At 43.0% G+C, this 18,530-nt stretch overlaps 1 protein-coding gene across 8 annotated transcripts in view; it reads right to left on the reverse strand.

The window, feature by feature from the left end:
- Positions 1-17,715, reverse strand: part of LOC109889622 (suppressor of tumorigenicity 7 protein homolog) — a 72,167-nt gene extending 54,452 nt beyond the window's left edge. For 2 of the 8 annotated variants that reach the window (XM_031823127.1, XM_031823126.1), the window contains exon 1: positions 17,534-17,713. The gene's annotated coding sequence lies outside the window, so the exon portion shown is untranslated. Of the gene's footprint in view, positions 1-17,273; positions 17,433-17,533 lie in introns of those variants that run through there. The other 6 variants (XM_020481192.2, XM_020481191.2, XM_031823128.1 and 3 more) reach the window with 4 other exon arrangements.
- Between the last annotated feature and the right edge of the window lie 815 nt (positions 17,716-18,530).

Below are 18,530 nucleotides of genomic sequence, written 5' to 3' on the forward strand. Positions count from 1 at the left end.
CTGTGTGATCACGCTCTCCGTAGCCGATGTGAGCAACACCTTTAAACAGGTCAACTTTCACAAGGCCGCAGGGCCAGACGGATTACCAGGACGAGTACTCAGAGCATGCGCGGACCAACTGGAAAGTGTCTTCGCTGACAATTTCAACCTCTCCCTGACTGAGTCTGTAATACCTACATGTTTCAAGCACACCACCATAGTCCCTGTGCCCAAGAAAGCAAAAGGTAAACTGCCTAAATGACTACCATTCTGTAGCACTCACATCGGTAGCCATGAAGTGCATTGAAAGGCTGGTCATGGCTCACATCAACACAATCATCCCGGAAATCCTAGCCCTACGCCAATTTGCATACCACCCCAACAGATCCACAGATGACACAATCTCAAATCGCACTCCACTCTGCCCTTTCCCACCTGGACAAAAGGAAAACCTGTGAGAATGCTGTTCATTGATTACAGCTTTGTGTTCAACACCATAGCTTAGTGATGAACTTTGCGGTACTAAGGACCCAGGGACTAAACACCTCCCTCTGCAACTGGATCCTGGACTTCCTGACGGGCTGCCCCCAGGTGGTAAGGGTAGGCAACAACACATCTGCCACTCTGATCCTCAACACGGGGTCCCCTCAGGGGTGCGTGCTTAGTACCCTCCTGTATTCCGTTCACCCACGACTGCATAGCCAAGCGCAACTACAACACCATCATTAAGTTTGCTGACAACAACGGTGGTAGGCCTGAACACAGTCAACAATGAAAAAGCCTATAGGGAGGAAGTTAGAGACCTGGCCGTGTGGTGCCAGGACAACAACCTCTCCCTCAATGTGAGAAATAAAAAAAGAGATGGACTCCAGGAAAAGGAGGGCCAAACACACCTCCATTCACATTGGCGGGGCTGTAGTGGAGCGGGTCGATAGATTCAAGTTCTTTGGTGTCAACATCACTAAACTATCATGGTCCAAACACACCAAGAAAGTCGTAAAGAGGGCACGACAACACCTATTCCCCTTCAGGAGACTGAAAAGATTTGGCATGGGTCCTCAGATCCTCAAAAAGTTATCCAGTTGCACCGAGAGCACCCTGACCGGTTGCATCACCGCCTGGCATGGCAACTGCTTGGCATCCGACGGTAAGGGCACTACAGAGGGTAGTGCATATAGTCCAGTACATCACTGGGGCCAAGCTTCCTGCCATCCAGGACCTATATACTAGGCGGTGTCAGAGGAAGGCCCACACCAGCCACCCAAGTCATAGACTGTTCTCTCAGGTAAAACGCACAGCAAGAGGTACCGGAGCACCAAGTCTAGGTCCAAAAGGCTCCTTAACAGCTTCTACTCCAAAGCCATAAGACGGCTGAACAATTAATCAAATCATAGGCCATCCGGACTATATGCATGAACCCCTTCCCCACCCTTTGGTTTTACACTGCTGCTACTTGCAGTTTATTATCTATGCATAGTCACTTTACCCATACCTACAAGTACAAATTACCTCAACTAACTTGTACCCTCGCACATTGACTCAGTATCGGTACCCCCTGTATATGGCATCATTGTTATGTTATTGTGTTACTTATTTTTTTGTTTCAAAGTGTTGTTTTTTTTATTAAGATTTAAAAAAAACTTTATTTAGTAAATATTTTTGTAACTATTTTATTAACTGCATTGTTGGTTAAGGGCTTGTAGGTAAGCATTTCACGGTAAGGTCTACACCTGTTGTATTCGGCATGTGACAAATAATACTCCCTTAATATTACTCTCGTGCTCACATACTCCCTTAAAAAGACCTAAGCATGCAAAATGAGAAAATGCTGCAATTGTAATGTTTGTCAATCTTGAGATCCCATAGCCAGTATACACTTCCTCAAAAGTCAGAATTAATATAACTCAATAAATCTGTCATTACATTTACTTTTTTGAAGAGATCTTAGTTTCCCTGAAAACAAGTCGTCTATCATTGAACGACAACACTTAATTAAAGAATCCCTACTGTTGACCATTGGAGAAATGCTGTGTGTTTCAATCTAAGAGGCAATGCCATGCTATGTTGTTGTCTTGGGGCTCTCTTTATGTAGTGTTGTCTCTCTTGTCGTGATGTGTTTTTTGTCCTATATTTTTATTTGATTTATTTTTAATCCCAGCCCCCGTCCCTACAGGAGGCCTTTTGGGAGGCCATCGTTGTAAATAAGAATTTGTTCTTAACTAGAGGTCGACCGATTATGATTTTCAACGCCGATACCGATTATTGGAGGACCAAAAAAGCCGATACCGATTAAAATCGGCCGATTTATATATAAATTTGTAATAATGACAATTACAACAATACTGAATGAACACTTATTTTAACTTAATATAATACATCAATAAAATCTATTTAGTCCCAAATAAATAATGAAACATGTTCAATTTGGTTAAAATAAGGCAAAAAAAAACTGTTGCAGAAGAAAGTAAAAGTGCAATATGTGCCATGTAAAAAGGCTAACCTTTCAAGTTCCTTGCTCAGAACATGAGAACATATGAAAGCTGGTGGTTCCTTTTAACATGAGTCTTCAATATTCCCAGGTAAGAAGTTTTAAGTTGTAGTTATTATAGGACTATTTCTCTCTATACCTTTTGTATTTCATATACCATTGACTATTGGATGTTATAATAGGCACTTTAGTATTGCCAGCCTAATCTCGGGAGTTGATAGGCTTGAATTCATAAACAGCGCAATGCTTGAAGCACAGCAAAGAGCTGCTGGCAAATGCAGTAAAGTGCTGTTTGAATGAATGCTTACGAGCCTGCTGCTGCCTACCACCGCTCAGTCAGACTGCTCTATAAAATCATAGACTTAATTATAATAACACACAGAAATACGAGCCTTAGTTCATTAATATGGTCAAATCCGGAAACTACCGTTCCATATTTTATCTAACGGGTGGCATCCAGAAGTCTAAATATTGCTGTTACATTGCACAACCTTCAATGTTATGTCATAATTACGTAAAATTCTGGCAAATTAGTTCGCAACGAGCCAGACGGCCTGAACTGTTGCATATACCCTGACTGTGTGCAGTGAAAGTCTATGAAAGAATGATGAAGGACCTAATACTATAGGAAACGGAGTCTGCAGCATTGTTTCATGAAGAGCAGATCCACTGACAGTCTTGCTGCACATAGTACAAAGCTGACAAAAACGCTGTCGACGCTCACTCCAAATTTAATGTCAACGCCACCTTCATTACCTCCCAGGTAATCAGGGTGCAGCTCTCTTCGGACCTCTCATGGGATGCCCACTTCTGATACATGCTGAAGAGAGCCCAACCAACAATCCATTACCTGAGCGTAGCCAAGAGCGCGTGTTTTTCTTCAGATGTTCTAAGCCAAATACACTTACTGGACAGTTTACTAGATACATCACCCAGTTCACAAAAACGGATTGCTCCTACAGTCAGCGAGTCAGGCATTGGGGCATTCACTTACTGTTCGATTGACTGTTAGAGTGGGCAAAATAAGTGACCTAAGCGACTGAGCGTCATATGATCGTCGGTGCCAGGCGCGCAGATCCAGAATCTCAGAAACAGCCACCTTCCTGGGCTTTTCACACACGACAGTGTCTATAGTTTACCAAGAATGGAGTGAAACAAAAAACGTCAAGAATCCCACAAGCCGGGCAACAAACAGACAAATAACACCGCAATACAACACTGGTGTGCAGACCGGCATCTTGGAACGCACATCTTGTCAATCCGTGTCAGATATGTGCTATTGCAGCAGAGGACCACACCGGGTTCCACTCCTATGAGCTAAAAACAAGAAGTGGCTCCAGTAGGCATGAGCTCACCAGCACTGGACAATTGAGGTCTGGAAAAACATTGCCTGGTCCATTTAATCCCGGTTTCTGTTGAGTCATACTAATGGCAGAGTCAGGATTTGTAGTTCACAGCATGAGTCCATGGACCCATCCTGCCTGGTACAGGCTGGTGGTGTATGTTTCCCTGGCACACATTAGCTCCCTTGATACCAATTGAGCAGGCTGTTCTGGAGGCAAAGGGGGGTCCGACCGGTACTAGATGGGTGTACCTAATAAACTGAGTGTATATGTGACATTCATCAGGCCTGTCCTGGAATATGCTTCACCTGTTTCCCAGTGGCCGGTCCGACTGATACAATCTGACTACTACATTTGTCGTCACACATGATCACATGCTGACAGACCAATCACGGGCTGGCAGGCTATGAGGCAGCTCCGGTTGACTCTCAGGCAGGATGAAAACGACTACATCAACCATGATCCTTTGCTAGTCACAGCCACTTTCCCCATGATCCTTAGCAAATTTGGTGCTATTCAGCATTATGGCAATCTTCAAATTCAAAATACTTGTGGATGACGTCATCACTATCACCATCTACTGGTTTTATTGGCTATGGTTTGGGCAGTTGTCCCAAAAAACCTGATCAAAGACATGGTAGGACTTCAGAGAAGAGATGGAGATGAGATAAGATGAGGCGACAACTAAGAAGTGACTTCACTCGGCTACTAAAGGAATGGACCCACCCACTTTTCCAGGCTCTGATCACAAAACCAAACCACCATAACCTGTGAAATTGGAGACAATACACACAGCCAATGAGTCACACATAAATAACAAACTGTCCTTTCTACCTAGAGCGTACAGACTGACCCTGTAGTGTACCTGTGGTCATTTCTTAAATTCTTAACTAATGTGCCCAGTGGTCAAATCTGAACATTTATTCATATTTTTTTCTTAAATTTTCCATTCAGGCATGAGCAGAAGAATGAGGCGCCCACAAAGGAAGTTCAGCGACGCTTTCATTACCTACATTGGGTCACCATTCAAATGCAGCAAGAGCATTCACATAACTGGGTCAGTACTGCTTAGGCTCTGACGCTATAGTGACACCTACTGGCCACAGAGCGAATGGCAGCTTAATTTCCTCTGAAGGGAGTCTTATCTGACTTGTTGCAGGTATTTAGTGGAGCTTTTCCACTCTGAGGCTGTGTCTCAACCTTGGTTGTCTCCTCTCCTTCAAGAACCTTGGTAGGTAAGAGGACTTGATAGTTTCCACTAGATTGCATTGTTTTGTTCATCAAGTCCTCGGAGGTTGTGGTCATGAGGGAGAAGTTGATGAGGAAAGGAAGCATAACTATTGAGATAAGGCTTACAAGTTAGAACATCTGAAATGTTTGAGGAACTAGCCTCTGAATAAGAAGCCTACATGAAAGCTGGAGACTGGGGCATAAAGTAAGTTAATTAATGAGTGAGTAATTTTGAAAGCTGTGCCTTACTAGCTTTATGAGGGAATGAACTTGGGCTCCCGAGTGGCGCAGCGCTCTAAAGCACTGCATCTCAGTGCAAGAGGCATCACTGCAGTCCCCGGTTTGAATCCAGGTTGCATCACATCCGGCTGTGATTGGGAGTGCCGTGCACAACTGGCCAGGGTTTGGCCAGGGTAGGCCGTCATTGTAAAGAAGAATTTGTTCTTAACCGACTTGCCTAGTTAAATAAAAGGTTACAATGAAGTGTGGGACTCAATTCTAGTACAAACAAAATGTTGAGTGACTCGATTTCACCTGTCTGTCAGAACCATTAGTAAGGTAGATACAGACACTCTGCCTGGCACCAAACACTGATTCCATTCCAGAGACAGCGAGTGCAAGGGAGACTGCATATAGCCCTGAGGAATGCCAAGCACTCCAACCAGATGGGGGATATAATTATATAAACATGGCTGCATGGAATGCCAAATAGACTCAATGGAACATTGCCTATCACATGTAGGCTATTTATTTTTATTTTTTTGCCTATACAAGGAGAATGAATGCTCAAATATCTCCTGAACAAAACCTATGGATGGGAAAAAAAATGGGAAATGGGAAAAAAAAATAGCCTACATGTGATAGGCAATGTTCCCTCAAATACATGTTTTGGGGGCACTGGGCAAATATCAGGTCTGCTGGGCCCAGCATAAACATTGTGACATTTCTGTGCAAATTCCAGCGAGAGTTAACTGTGAACACTGAGGCTGTGCATGCTTCAAGTAACAGTGGCCAAATAGGTTATTGTGGCTATTTCATCATAATGTAGGCCTGCGAGGCCTACCATAACAAACCTTCTGCCTATTGGCTACTTAGCTTATTCAAGCCAGTCTCAAAATACAACACCACCCCTTTAAACACAAAGAAAAGCTCTTCACCCGACTCACTTTTCAAAGATGGCTAGAAATGCACACATTTTGTGCTCTTGTAGGAAGCAACCACTCCCCCATTGAAGACTAGAAATCAGATATAAATGGGCTAATAAACTCATTAACTAGCTAATAATATAAACAAATGTGCAGAGGTGGCTACATGCAGCTCTCGCTTTGATTTTATAACAAGCGCATCTACTTGTGACGGTTCATGCTGTAAACACAGTCTAGTTCAAAGTGAATGGCACGTCCATATACAGTGCATTCAGAAAGTATTCAGACCCCTAGACTTTTTCCATAATTTGTTACATTACAGCCTTATTCTAAAATGGATTAAATAAATAAAAAAAACGTTAAATATTTTCATCAATCTACACACAATACCCCATAATGACAAAGTGAAGATATATTTTTAGAAACGTTTGCAAAACTGAAATACCTTATTTACATAAGTATTTAGATACTTTGATATGAGACTTGAGGTTGAAGGAATTGTTTGTAGAGCTCCGAGACACGATTGTGTTGAGGCACAGATCTGGGGAAAGGCACCAAAAAAGGTGTGCAGCACTGAAGTTCACCAAGAACACAGTGGCCTGCAATCATTATTAAATGGAAGACATTTGGAACCACCAAGACTCTTCTTAGAGCCGGCCACCCAGACAAACTGAGAAATCAAAGGAGAAGGGCCTTGGTCAGGGAGGTGACCAAGAGCCCAACGGTCACTCTTAAGGAGGTCCAGAGTTCCTCTGTGGAGATGGGAGAAACATTCCAGAAGGACAGCCATATCAGCAGCACTCCACCAATCAGGGCTTAATGGTAGAGTGGCCAGACGGAAGCCACTCCTCAGTAAAACGCACACCAGCCCGCTTGGAGCTTGCAAAAATGCACCTTAAAGACTCTCAGACCATGAGAAATAAGATTCTCTGGTCTGATGAAACCAAGATTGAACTATTTGGCCTGAATGACAAGCTTCACATCTGGAGGAAACCTGGCACCATCCCTACACTGAAGCATGGTGGTGGCAGCATCATGCTGTTGGGATGTTTTCAGCGGCAGGGACTGGGAGAATAGTCAGGATCGAGGAAAGATGAACAGAGCAAAGTACAGAGATCCTTGATGAAAACCTGCTCCAGAGCGATCAGGACGTCAGACTGGGACAAAGGTTCACCTTCCAACAAGACAATGACCCTAAGCACGCAGCCAAGACATTTGCAAAAATGTCTGAAAACCTGTGTTTGCTTTGTCATTATGGGGTATTTTGTGCAGAATTTAGGTAACCAAATGTGGAAAAAGTCAAGGGGTCTGAATACTTTCCGACTGCACTGAATGGCAATGTCTATTTGCATATAGGCCTAGTAGCTCTGATTGGTTATGGCACGGGCCTGAGTCTTGCCTGTCAATGCAATAGAACCTACTCCAATGCACTCTGCCTACAAGAAAATATGTTGATCAATTAGTTGTGCATACTAAGTCCTTGCATAGTTTGTTTTGGTATGTTACATTGAAAGAGGCTCATAGAGTTGATTCGAGCACAGTTCCGACAGTAGAGCGAAACATTGATGATAGTGGTAACTAAAAAGGGGAAAACTCTAGAAAGTTGAGTGAAGTTCAATCTTGTGCTTCTCTGAGCGGGCTGATATAGAGGGAACAATGGTGATAGGCCTACTTACATAATCAATAGAGGAAGCTTGGTAGCTAGGCTAGGCCTTGTTCACCAGCTGTGAATCTACAGGCCTGAAACCCAATGTTTTTCACTCCAGCTTCAGTATGGTTGTAGTATCATATGCGCCGACATCGTTCATAACTCCCTTTATACCATTTGCATGAATTCAAACTTCAAATACTGAAAATCTAAACACTATTCAAATCTCCGGCCTGGCCATTAACCAAACTGTCCTGCTATGGAAAGTGGGAAACCCTATAATTGAGTGCACCTGGAGTGACAGGGATGTTTAGCAGGCTAGGATCAGATTGCTCATTGAATGAGCAGAGTGGTCATTCCTCCCAAAAGGCTTCTTCTAATCTAACACACTTGATCATGTTATAGTCCTACACTAACCTAATTGTCTTAGTCTTACTTCCTTGGGATTCAATGCCCTCCCCTAGTACCCTCGGGGATATTTCTGCCATTGAAATCCTTGGGTGGGTCAAACAGTGTAAAAAAATAAAAATAAAAGATTAACGCTTTCAGTGTAAACTTAAACGACTAAAACCAGATTAAGTACGTAGAAAAGATAAATGGGCATATATATTTTTAAATAATATAATCTTTGAGAACTAACAATGACCAAAATAAAAGCTAAACCGTCAGGGAGAATAGAAAATTCCAAAAACAATGAAATTAGCAGTATTGATTTTGTTATTATGTTTGAGCAAAAGAACACAGTTTTAGCCATGGCAAAATGCTTAGAATTGCAGGGAATTAGGTTTAAAATGACAAAATAATTTCTCAGCTTCATGGCAAAATATGTACAAATTGTAGGAAATAAGCTTTAAAATGGTCAAAATAAATATTAGCTCCATGGATAAATGTGCAGAATTGCAGGAAATTGGCTTTAAAAATGCACAAGTTTCTCTACATCGCCATGATGGGGTGCAGCTGAACTCTCCACCACCTAAGCCCCTTTTGGATCAGGAAAAAACACTGACCCTGACATATATTGGCTCCTGCACCTGTAGAGTGCACTTCTGCTGATTTCTAGCCCGCTCTTGACACTTAGCTTACTTGGCCAGACCCCTCCTTTCCAGGCAGCTCTGGTGACTAGAGGACAGCTCAGTGTTAGGAGCATTGAGGGACAGTTGCCTGGTGAGGTTCTGTAGTGTTTCCCTGGCTTAGACTTTCTCCCAAGACAGTGTGGGGGGGGGGGGGGGGCAAGAGTCCCCAAAACAATCCAAGGTTGACATTTTCAGATTGGTGGCTATTGAACGCAGAAATGTTGAAGCGAACTAGAGCGATTGGTAGGGTAGGGCAGCCTGGCCTGTCAAAGGAATGGCAAACATTGTTTTCTGTGCTCATGTTACTGACTGCACACAAGTTCTAAATTAAGGCCCCCATTCCAGTTGGATCTTGCTACGCTGTGTGTGTGTGTGTGTGTGTGTATATATATATATAGAGAGAGACATCTGAAGGTCAGTTTAGCACAGGTCCCTCTCACAAACACAAGGACATTGGTATTTCCACCAAGCTGACACTGCAACTGAAGTCGCCAGGCTAGGCGAGCTCATGGAATCTTAGGGTAGGCCTACATAGAGCCAATGCTCTGGGCTATAAGATGCTCGAAAAAAAACATGTGTAGGCCTATGAGCAGATTTGAGCATGGACTCTACACCAGTTGTTAAGCAAAAACTGGTTTGAAGACATGTTTTCTAATTCATTAAAAATAAGAAACTGAAATATCACATTTACATAAGTATTCAGACCCTTTACTCAGTACTTTGTTGAAGCACCTTTGGCCGCGATTACAGCCTTGAGTGTTCTTGGGTATGACGCTTCAAGCTTGGCACACCTGTATTTGGGGAGTTTCACCCATTCTTCTCTGCAAATCCTCTCAAGCTCTGTCAGGTTGGATGGGGAGCATTGCTGCACAGCTAATTTCAGGTCTCTCCAGAGATGTTCGAACAGGTTCAAGTCCAGGCACTGGTTGGGCCACTCAAGGACATTCAGAGACTTGTCCCGAAGCCACTCCTGCATTGTCTTGGCTGTGTGCTTAGGGTCGTTGTCCTGTTGGAAGGTGAACCTTTGCCCCAGTCAGGTCCTGAGTGATCTGCAGCAGGTTTTCATTAAGGAGCTCTCTGTACGGGCCTCCCGAGTGGCGCAGTGTTCTGAGGCACTGCAATGCAGTGCTAGCTGTGCCACTAGAGATTCTGGGTTCGAGTCTCGGCTCCCGAGTGACGCAGACAGCCGCGACCGTGAGACACATGGGGGAGCGCACAATTGGCCCAGCATCATCCGGGTTAGGGGAGGAGTTGGCCGCCAGGGATGTCCTTGCCACATCGAGCACTAGCGTCTCATGCAGTGGAACGGGCGCAGTGCACGCTGACACAGTCGCGAGGTGTACAGTGTTTCCTCCGACACAGTGGTGAGGCTGGCTTCCGGGTTAAGTGGGCATTGTGTCAAGAAGCAGTGTGGCTTCGTTGGGTTGTGTTTCGGGGGACGCACGGCTCTCGAACTTCGCCCCTCCCGTGTTTGTACGGTAGTTGCAGTGATGAGACAATTGGATACCACAAAATTGGGGAGAAAACGGGGTAAAAATCACAAAAAAAATAATCTCTGTACTTTGCTCCATTCATCTTTTCCTTGATCCTGACTAGTCTCCCAGTCCGTGCCACGGTTATGTGTCTTTTACTGAGGAGTGGATTCTGTCTGCTTGGCCCTCCTATGTAAAACATTATAAATGGCTCCCCATCCTCCGGATGTGTACCAAACTCACTAAAGGTGGGAGTAATAAAGGCCTATATCGAATTTCCCATTCCTCTCAAAAACATTTTTAAAAGTTGTTGCGCAGCAACTCACTGCCTTCCTGAAGACAAACAATGTATACGAAATGCTTCAGTCTGGTTTTAGACCCCATCATAGCACTGAGACTGCACTCGTGAAGGTGATAAATTACCTTTTCATGTCATCAGACCACGGCTCTGCATCTGTCCTAGTGCTCCTAGACCTTAGTGCTGCTTTTGACACCATCAATCACCACATTCTTTTGGAGAGATTAGAAACCCTACTTGGTCTACACTGACAAGTTCTTGCCTGGTTTAGATCTTTTCTGTCAGAAAGAAGTCAGTTCGTCTCTGTGGAAGGTTTGTCCTCTGACAAATCAATTGTAAGTTTGTATTCCTCAAGATTCTGTTTTAGGACCACTATTGTTTTCACGATATATTCTACATCTTGGTGATGTCATTTGGAAACACAATATACACTTTCACTGCTATGCGGACAACACATTTCCATATAACATTGTGAAGCCCCAAAATTGCCTACCCTGGAAGCCTGTGTTTCAGAAATAAGAAAGTGGATGGTGGCAAATGTTCTTCTTTTAAACTCAGACAAAACAGAGATGCTAGTTCTAGATCCCAAGAAACAAAGATCTGCTGTTGGATCTAACAATTAATCTTGATGGTTGTACAGTCGTCTGAAATAAAACTGAAGGACCTCGGTGTTACTCTGGACCCTGATCTCTCTTTTGACGAACAGCTTTTTTCCCCATCTTTGTAACATCGCAAAAATCTGAAAAGTTTTGTCCAAAAACACAGAGAAGCTAATCTATGCTTTCGACACTTCTAGAGTAGACAACTGCAATACCCTACTCCCCGGCTACCCGGATAAAGAACTAAATAAACTTTAGTTAGTGCTAAACACGGCTGCCAGAATCCTCATTAAAACCAAATATTTGTATCATATTACTCCAGTGCTAGCCTCTCTACATTGGCTTCCTGTTAAGGCTAGGGCTGATTTCAAGGTTTTACTGCTAACCTACAAAGAATTACATGGGCTTGCTCCTAACCATCTTTCTGATTTGGTCCTGCCATACATAACAACACGTACTACAGTCTACGGTCATAAGATGCAGGCCACCTTATTGTCCCTAGAACAGCTAGAGGCAGGGCTTTCTCCTTTTTTATGGAATGATCTGCCTAGCCATGTGAGAGATGCGGACTCGGTCTCGACCTTGAGTAGGTCCTATGACTGAGTGTAGTCTGGCCCAGGGGTGCAAAGGTGAACGGCGACGAACTGGAGCGACGAACTGCCCTTGCTGTCTCTGCCTGGCCAGCTCCCCTCTCTCCACTGGGATTCTCTGCCTCTAACCCTATTACGGGGGCTGAGTCACTGGCATTCTAGTGCTCTTCCATGCGGTCCCTAGAAGGGGTGCGTCACTTGAGTGGGTTGAGTCACAGACGTCATCTTCCTGTCCGGTTTTGCACCCCCTCGGGTGGAGGAGATCTTTATGGGCTATAACTCAGCCTTGACTCAGGGTAGTAGGTTGGTGGTCTGTAGATATCCCTCTAGTGTGTGGGGGCTGTGCTTTGGCAAAGTGGGTGGGGTCATATCCTGTCTGTTTGGCCATGTCCGTAGGTATCGTCGGACGGTGCCACAGTGTCCCCAGACCCCACCCGTCTCAGCCTCCAGTATCTATGCTGCAATAGTCTATGTGCCGGGGGGCTAGGGTCAGTCTGTTATATATGGTGTAATTCTCCGATCTTATTTGGTGTCCTGTGTGAATTTAAGTATGCTCACTAATTCTCCCTCTCTCTCTCCCCTACCGGAGGACCGGAGCCCTAGGATCATGCCACAGGACTACCTGGCCTGATGACTTCTGGCTGTCCCCAGTCCATCTGGTCGTGCTGCTGCTCCAGTTTCAACTGTACTGCCTGCGGCTAGGTAACCCTGACCTTGTTACCAGACGTGCTACCTTGTCCCGGACCTGCTGTTTAACTCGCTCTCTCTCTCTTTCTACCGCACCTGCTGTCTCGACGTTTGAATGATCAGCTATGAAAAGCCAACTAACATTTACTCCTGAGGTACTGACCTGTTGCACCCTCTACAACCAGTGTGATTATTATTTGGCCCTGCTGGTCATCTATGAAAGTTTGAACATCTTGAAGAACAATCTCGCCTTAATGGCCATGTACTCTACGTAGGCGTACAGAGGCCCATTATCAGCAACCATCATTCCTGTGTTTCAATGGCGCGTTGTGTTAGCTAATCCAAGTTTATCATTTTAAAAGGCTAATTGATCATTAGAAACCCGTTTGCAATTATGTTAGCACAGCTGAAAACTGCAATAAAAAAACAGGCCTTCTTCAGACTAGTTGAGTATTTGGGGCATCTGCATTTGTGAGTTTGATTACAGGCTCAAAATGGCCAGAAACAAAGAACTTTCTTCTGAAACTCGTCATTCTATTCTGAGAAATGAAGGCTATTCCAGGTGAGAATTTGGCAAGAAACTGAAGATCTCGTACAACGATGTGTACTACTCCTGTCACAGAACAGCGCAAACCCCAGAGCACAAATGAGAAAGAGGACAAGTACATTAGATTGTCTAGTTTGAGAAACAGATGCCTCACAAGTCCTCAACTGGCAGCTTCATTAAATAGTACACGCAAAAGACCAGTCTCATCGTCAACAGTCAAGAGGCAACTGACTCCAGGAGTTGCAAAGAAAAAGCCATATTTCAGACTGGCCAATAATAAAAAAAATATTAAGATGGGCAAAAGAACACAGACACTGGACAAAGGAAGATTGAAAAAAGTGTTAAAGACAGCAAATCTAAGTTTGAGGTGTTCGGATCACAAAGAAGAACAATCGTGAAACGCAGAAAAAAATTCAAAGCTGCTGGAGGTGTGCTTGACACCATCTGTCAATCATGGTGGAGGCAATGTGATGGTCTGGGGGTGCTTTGGTGGTGGTAACGTGGGAGATTTGTGCAGGGTAAAAGGGATCTTGAAGAAGGAAGGCTTTCACTCCATTTTGCAACACCATGCCATACCCTGTGGACAGTGCTTAATTGGAGCCAATTTCCTCCTACATCAGGACAATGACCCAAAGCACAGCTCCACACAAGAACTATGCAAGAACTATTTAGGGAAGAAGCGGTCAGCTGGTATTCTGTCTATAATGGAGTGGCCAGCACAGTCACCGGATCTAAACACTATTAAGCTGTTGTGGGAGCAGCTTGACCACATGGTACGTAAGAAGTGCCAATCAAGCCAATCCAACTTGTAGGAGTGCTTCAGGAAGCATGGGGTGAAATCTCTTCAGATTACCTCAACAAATTGACAACTAGAATGGGAAGGTCTGCAAGGCTATAATTGCTGCAAATGGAGGAAATTCAAATGTATAACCTTGTCAACATCTTGACTATATTTCCTATTCATTTTGCAACTCATTTCATTTGAGTTTATTAGTATAGTTTTCATGGAAAACAAGGGCATTTCTAAGTGATCCCAAAACTTTTGAACACACAATACCACATAATGATCAAGTGCAAACATGTTTTTTGACATTTTTTTTTTTTTACTGAAAATGAAATATAATTTACAAAGTATTCACACCTAAGTCGATACTTTGTAGAATCACCTTTGAGAAAGGATTGCGTGACGACTAACTTAGCAACCGAAAGACGCAGCGTGACAACGTGAACGCAATGTCGACAGTCTGCTGGGTGGGGCATTTTACGTTCCTTTATTCATCGGATTCCTATCTCCTTTCTATAATATCTCTGGCAACAGCACCATGTAATGCACCCTGGTCGAAATAGGCAGAAAAATATGAAAAGAAATTGCTAGAACCTCTGTTAAATTGCACATTTCTAGAGATAGGAATATCGCAAAAATATACTCAATGGCTCATTCAAGAGAAGACATCTTCCCGAGTTATGACATTGGCCAGTATTGAAATCTGACTTGTATGATCAAATCTAATTTTATTAGTCAGATGCGCCGAATACAACAGGTATTCAGGTAGACCTTGAATGCTTACTTACGTGAAATGCTTACTTACGAGCCTCTAACCAACAATGCAGTTTAAAAAATAAAACAATAATAATGAATTAATAGGAATACAAAGTAGATTGCAAAAAATATCTATTAACTACCAGTGTAGTATGAGTGACTTTATCACAGTGCTACATCATACCGGACAGATTTCTGCCTGCTTGAATGCCAACAACTCAGAAACACGTGAAAACATGAAATGCATAAAAAACAATATAACATTCAAAATGGGTGAACCTTTCCTTTAACAGAGTATGAACTTTTAAAAGTAAGGTTTTCACTGTGCAGTTACTTTAAAGGTGCAATACTTTATGCAGAAATTGCATTTCCTGGTTGCTAAATTTAAAATATATCGCCTAATTTCAAGTTTATGGGACAAAACAAGAAGTCATTGTGTAGAGAATCATTGTACCATCTAAACCTCTGTGAAATATTTTCCATAACCATAAATATAGTTTAAGCGGTTTGAAGCTGGTGTACAAAACCGAAAGTAAAAGTAACGGAATGCATAGAAATAGCACACACAGAACAGATCTACTTCTTCTTGGACTTGCTTTCAATGAAAGATCTATAACTCATATTTCTATGTTAATTTGGTCAGGTCGCCCAAAAAGTTACATATTGCAGCATTAAGACATTGTGATGTCATAAGCAAAAATGGGGTTGTGGGTGAGGCTGAGCATTCATGCCACAGTGAACCCAGCACCTAAGTCAAGTACAGTGACTTTGCATTTCAACATGCATGCCTGGTCTGCTTCCCCAGGCCCATTCCAGTTCTTACCACCCTGCCCCTACCTCAACCCCCCACGACACACACGTTTGCTCGCCGGCAAACATACACAAACACCAATGACAGTAAAAAATAAAAAACAGCGAGACAAGAAAACACACTATAGTGCACACTGAACTGGTGATTTTATACCAAATATGTCCCTCAGCTAGTCTGTGTATCTAAACGTTGCCTGGCCCTCCACTCCTCAGCCAGCCAGCTGGCCCACTGAAAGAGCACATTCTTCCATCTGCTCCTCACCACTACTCTGTCACAGAGGACAGAGACTAGATGCTGTTCACAAGGAACCACCTAATCAAATGCCAACTTTGACATAACATTTTTTATGAAAATCATATATGACTGACTGACAAGCCAACAATGACTTATTCTGACCCCCCAAGTGCTTGTTGAGCCTCTCCTGAAATCATAAATGGCAACCAGAAAACACATGCCATGTGTTTGATAAAATGGTTACAGAAGTAAACACTAAGTATTTCATAATCATATAGCTATTTTACATACTGAACAAAAATATAAAAACCCAACATGTAAAGTGTTGGTCCCATTTTTCATGAGCTGAAATGAAAGATCCCAGAAATTTTCCATACACACAAAAAGCTTATTTCTCTCAAATGTTGTGCACAAATTTGCTTACATCCCTATTAGTGAGAATTTCTCCTTTGCCACAATAATCCATCCACCTGACAGGTGTGGCATATCAAGAAGCTGATAAAACAGCATGATGATTACACACGTGCACCTTGTACTGGGGACAATAAAAGGCCACTCTAAAATGTGCAGTTGTGTCACACAACACAATGCCACAGACTTCTTAAGTTGAGGGAGCACGTAATTGGCATGATGACTGCAGGAATGTTCAACAGAGGTGTTGCCAGATAATTTAATGTAATTTTTTTGACCATAAGCCATCTCCAACATAATTTTTGAGAATTTGGCAGTACATCCAATCGGACTTACAACCACAGACCACATGTAACCACGCCAGCACATACAGGACCTCCACATACAGGACCTCCACATACAGGACCTCCACATACAGGACCTCCACATACAGGACCTCCACATACAGGACCTCCACATACAGCATCTTCAACTGCAGGATTGTATGGCGGGAGGTGGGTGCCGAGGAGTATTTCTGTCTGTAATAAAGCCTTGTTGTGGGGAAAAACAAATTCTGATTGGCTGGGCATAGATCCCCAGTGGGTGGATCGGACTCAAGTGGGTGGGCCTATGCCCTTCCAGGCCCACCCATGGCTGCGCCTCTGCCCAGTCGTGAAATCCATAAATATGGGCCTAATTTAATTCAATTGACTGATTTCCTTTATTGAACTAACTCAGTAAAATCGTTTATATTTTTGTTCGGTATAGTTAGCTACCCACATCAGACGTCTCACATATCTATTGTATACCCCTATCCGAGACCGACTTAAAAAATATAAATATATATATTAAAATGGATTATTACTACAAACACAGTCACGGTTTCATAGATGAGACATTCCTTACTGTCTAGTCATGTACGTTAGCTAACTAGTAGATTTGCTAGCTGGGTAAAGAAAGATAAAGCAAAAGTGAATTGTACTGCGACGTTAGCGCACAATCTGGCGACATGCTTGTAATCGGTACGGTTAGCTAAAGTAATCTAAGTGCACTTGGAACATGACTTGGCTAGATAGCTAAGGGGTTGCGGACCAGCTACTGCAGCTAGCAAAGTTAGCAAATATAGAAACTTTGAAAAAGTGTGGTTACAGTGTCCACAAACACTATACACAAAATGCGAAGGTGTTGAATTGTCTTACCGAGAAATGAGTTAGGTGAAAGCCAGCAATAACAGGCATCGGTTGCATTTTCGTACTAGCTAAAACTAGCTAGGCTATGCTAGCAAAACAAGCGAGGGAAGAACAAGATTTATGTCTGGCTAGAGCGCTAGACTGTATACGTGTCTGTTAGCAAACACGCATTAGCTCGAGCTAGTCCCGATGAACTTTCTTAGCAAGCAAGTTGCCCACCTACAACTTTGAAGTCGTTAAAAAAGGATGTTGACATAAGAGACTCTCACCTGTGGTCAGGTTGTCGCTGTATCTGAATGGCACTCGTAAAATGTAAACCAAAAATAACCATAACAGAGAACCAGGTTGTCAGAAGTATGTCCAAGACCAGGCAATGGAGGACTTGAGTTGCTCTATTAATATGCCTGTCCCATTTTCAGCCATGATACTCTGGGCTCTCAGTGTATTCTGGGACGATGTATGATACTTCAATGACTTTCAAGGATGGAAACATATGGCTTCTTTGATGAAACCTGTCATTTGAGAGTTTATTAGTATAGTGCAACAAAACATACACAAAAACATATTCAAATTATTTATGAAAGATGACTATCTTTCACCTTTTTAAAAATGAGAACAAGGCAACAGTTGTCCCCCAGAGAGCCAATTAGTGACAACAATTCAAACTCAAACAGGACAGGGGCATACTGTACTTGTTCAATTTTTGGAATTTTAGTTGATCACTATAGACTCCCCTTGGACCTATCGGTGTAATTTTGTAAATGCCAGATCTTTATGGCATCATTCACACAAAATCAGGCCAGTGTTGGCTGAGATATATTGTGTGTGATTATCATACTAATGGACTGAGACAGATCCATAGTCCCCCTCCGATTTCATTGTGGGGGACAATAACAATGTTTTAGCCCTCCACTGTGAAAATAGAAACAAGAAATAAGCTAAAGATAAAGGACAGAGCCCTCCACACAACCTCTCCAATCAGTCTTGTGAGAAAGAGTGACAGCTTAGTAAATTCTGTCTCGTATGACTGCTCAGTGTATCATTGACCATGATACAAAAAAAGCCAACAGTAAACATGTAGTCCCCCACGAATGATGCAGCGCCCCCCTTGGGCCAATCAGTGTAATTTATTAAATGACATCTCTATGGCAAGTCGCATCATTCACCCAAGTTTCATCAACATTGTGCGATTTGTGTCTGAGATATCACGTGTGACTAACGTACATACAGTTAATTACTATAGCGCCCCCCTTGGGCCAATCAGTG

This window comes from Oncorhynchus kisutch, linkage group LG4 (genome assembly GCF_002021735.2).
Source record: "Oncorhynchus kisutch isolate 150728-3 linkage group LG4, Okis_V2, whole genome shotgun sequence".
Taxonomy (NCBI): Eukaryota; Metazoa; Chordata; class Actinopteri; order Salmoniformes; family Salmonidae; genus Oncorhynchus; species Oncorhynchus kisutch.